Genomic DNA, 3,862 nt, shown 5'->3' with positions numbered 1-3,862 from the left:
AGCTTTGTATGATTGGGCACAACCCACTGCCAAAAATTTGGCAACTGCAATTACAGTACCTCAGATACAAGCAGAGTCATTTAAAATCACAAACAACATGCTACATCTGCTACAAAACAACGGTACTGTTCTCCGGGTGTTACATTGAAGATCCACAGAAGCACCTGAAATCTTTTCTGTCAATTTGTGTCATGCAAAGGCAACCAAATGTGACGCCGGAAGCAATAAGACTATTGTTGTTTCCATTCTCAATGACAGTAGAAGCCTAGACTTGGCTTAATTCGCTTCCCATAAATTCCATTACCACTTGGGAGGAATTAGTCAAGCATGTTTTGAACAGGTTTTACTCACCAAATAAGACCACTAAGCAAGTTGATGAAATATTGAGCTTCATGGAGAAACCAACTGAAACATTACAAGAAACGTGGGAGATGTTCAAAGGTATGCTGGTTAAGTGTCCACATCATGGCATTCCAGATCAGATGTTGGGATAATGGTTTTACATGGGATTGGCGGATAATTTGAAGGCCAATGTTGATGCTTTAGCAGGTGGAGCATTTTTGAGCAAGTTATTTAGAGAATGTAAAGTCCCGCTAAATAAAATGGCTCAAAACTCAAGATGGATGACGAGAGACACTACAATCACCCATATAGTTCACTCAGTAGCATTGGACCTGAACAACTCCATAGCTGAGAATATGGCTACTCGGATGACACAAATGAGTATCCTCACCAAGAAGATTGATGAATCAGGCCAAAAGCAGGTACACATTATTGACATGACTAAAGGGGGATTATGTACACTATGCATTAATCAATCATACGTGTGCTCGTGGAGTGGTGAAAATGACAACCAAAACTATCGGGAGAATATGAACTATGTGGGTAGCTATGGAGGCCAGAGGCAAGGTGGTCAGAATTGGGGGCAGCACAATTAGAAGTATAGACTGGTACAACAACAATACAATAACCCCAATAATCATGGAGTTATGCGACCACAGGGTCAAGTAGTGCCTTACCAAAGGCAACAAGGATACAGTCAGCAAAATCAGTAGCTAGCTTATCAACAAGCTCAACAACAACTAGTGAGATAAGATGCTGGGATGTCTGAAATTAAAGGAATGCTGCAACAACTAATTGGGTCGAATGGAAAAGTGGGAGAGAAGGTGGAAGTACATGAGTCAGCGATAAAAGGCATTGAGATTCTATTAGGGCAGATATCTATGGCTCTGAATAATCATCCCCAAGTGACTTTACCTGCAAACACACATGTCAATCCGAAGGAGCAGCGCCCAAATCAGCTTATGGCGGTGAGTTTGAGAAATGGTATAGATCTTGATTTAGATCAAGAAATGATAACCGATTAACTGAAACACTTGTGTCAGTTCCAATTGAGGTAGATGATTCAACTGAGCTAGCAAAAGTGAGAGTGCAACCAGCCCAGGAGGAAATAAACAAGGAAAAAGAGGTTGCAGAGGAGGCTAAGAAAGTGCAAGAGAAGGCATTAGAAAAAGTGCTTAAGCAAGATCTAACTCAAGCCACAGGAAAGAAGCGAGCTCCAGCACCCTTCCGCAAAGTTTGGCCAAATATCAGAATGATGAGCAGTACAAAAACTTCATGGAAATTCTTAAGCAAATTCTGGTAAACATTCCTCCAATTGATGCTTTGAAGGAGGTGCCTGGTGATGCAAAAATGATGAATGACTTGATGTCTCATAATTTTGACTTTCAAAACATGGTAACTGTCACATTGAGACAGACCTGTAGTGCGGTTATGTCAAGACCTATAGCAGAGAAGTTATCCGACCATGAAAGCTTCGTAATTCCATGCACCATAGGTAGCAATGCATTTGCCAAAACATTGTGTGATTTGGGAGCATGTATAAATCTGATGCCATTGTCTATCTATAAATAGTTAGGCATTGGAAGAGCAAGGCCCACATCCATGTTGCAACAACTAGCTGACCAAACGGTGAAAAGGCCATCAGGTATACTTGACGATGCACTTGTGCTAGTTGGAAAATTTGTGTTTCCAATAGATTTTGTCATTCTGGATTGCAAGGTTGATGGGGAGATTTCCATAATTTTGGGAAGGTCGTTCTTGGCCACAGGGAGAGCTCTGATTGATTGGGAAATAGGGAAGCTGAAGATGAGGTTAAGTAATGAAGAAATAACACTTAGTGTGTAAAAGTCTATGCAGCGACTCAGTGAGTTTGCAAATTGCTCTTTGTTAGACACGATGGATTTAATCATGGAGGAATATGGTGATACACTTAATACAAAAGACCCGCTAACAGTCCGCCTCATGAACTTAGAAGAAGTAAATGGATGTTGGCTCTTCAAGGGCAAGGATACTGGAAAAGAGAGCTCGAATTCGAGCCTTTACATTCGGAAGAAAGAAAGACACCTCCAGCCAAGCCATCGATCTTAGCACCACCACAATTGGAGCTGAAACCACTACCATCTCACCTCAGGTATGTTTTCTTGGGAACTAACTCGACTTTACTTGTTATTATCTCATATGGTTTGTTAGATGTGCAGGTAGAACAAATTTTGTAGGTGATGAGAGAGTGCAAGATTGCAATTGGTTGGACCATTATAGATATTAAGGGTATCAGCCCGGCCTTCTGTATGCATAAAATTCTACAGGAAGATGGGAACAATCCTTCCAGAGAACATCAAAAAAGGTGAACCCTAACATGAAGGAAATTGTAAAGAAGGAAGTGATCAAGTGGTTAGATGAGGGAATTATGTTTCCCATCTCAGATAGCAACTCTGTTAGCCCAATTCAGTGTATGCCAAAGAAAGGTGGGATGACTATTGTGAAAAATGAGAACAATGAGTTAATCAAAACAAGAATAGTCAAAGGATAGCGAATTTGCATGGACTACAGAAGATTGAGCAAGGCCACCCGAAAAGATAATTTCCCCTTGCCATTTATTGATCAGATGCTTGATAGATTGGCACTATGAGATTTCGGGTTTTCGAGTAAAAATTTCATGGGGCCTTACATATATTTTCCCGAAAGATAGAAAATGTCGTTCACCTATCTATATGGCATCTATGCCTTTCGGAGAATGTTGTGTGGCCTTTGCAACGCACCCACCACATTCCAAAGGTGCATGATGGACATCTTTATAGATATGGTAGAGGAAATAATGGAGGTTTTCATGGATGACTTTTCAGTGGCGGGGAACTCATTCGATGATTGTCTTATGAACTTGAAAAGAGTATTGAACAGGTGTATGGAGACTAATCTGGTGCTAAACTGGGAAAGTACCATTTTATGGTATAAGAAGGTATAGTCTTAGCACACCTAGTGTCAAGTAAGGGCATTGAGGTAGGCCGTGCTAAGGTCGATGTAATAGAGATGCAGCCACCACCTACTTCTGTCAAGGCAATAAGAGGTTTCCTTGGTCACGCCGATTTCTGCAGGCGTTTTTTAAAAGAATTTTCCAAGATCGCTAACCCTTTGTGTGAATTACTTGTAAACAATCATCCTTTTGTGTTTTATGATGACTGCATGATAGCTTTTCAGGGATTGAATAAGAGGTTGGTGTCTACACCTATCATAGTGGCACCCGACTAGGAGCAACCATTTGAGCTAATGAGTGATGCAAATGACCATGATATAGGAGCAGTACTTGGGCAGAGAAAATATAAGACCATGAATATAATCTACTACACATGTAGAACATTGAATGATGCTCAACTAAATTAAACAGTGACATAAAAAGATATGTTAGTTGTGGTGTTCGCATTTGACAAATTCCGGTCCTACTTGATAGGCTCGAAAGTAATTGTTTATACTGACCTGTTGCTCTCAGGTACCTAATTGATAAGAATGAAAGCAAAGTCATGCA

General features: G+C 40.5%; 1 non-coding gene across 1 annotated transcript; it reads right to left on the bottom strand.

The window, feature by feature from the left end:
* Nucleotides 1–365: 365 nt before the first annotated feature.
* On the bottom strand, nucleotides 366–472 carry LOC142168543 (small nucleolar RNA R71). The gene has a single exon (XR_012698397.1). It is a non-coding gene; the product is annotated as a small nucleolar RNA R71 (small nucleolar RNA).
* Between the last annotated feature and the right edge of the window lie 3,390 nt (nucleotides 473–3,862).

Source organism: Nicotiana tabacum, chromosome 13 (genome assembly GCF_000715075.1).
Source record: "Nicotiana tabacum cultivar K326 chromosome 13, ASM71507v2, whole genome shotgun sequence".
Lineage (NCBI taxonomy): Eukaryota > Viridiplantae > Streptophyta > Magnoliopsida > Solanales > Solanaceae > Nicotiana > Nicotiana tabacum.
Note: the sequence above shows the minus strand (reverse complement) of the source record. Positions and strands in the feature narration are given on the sequence as shown.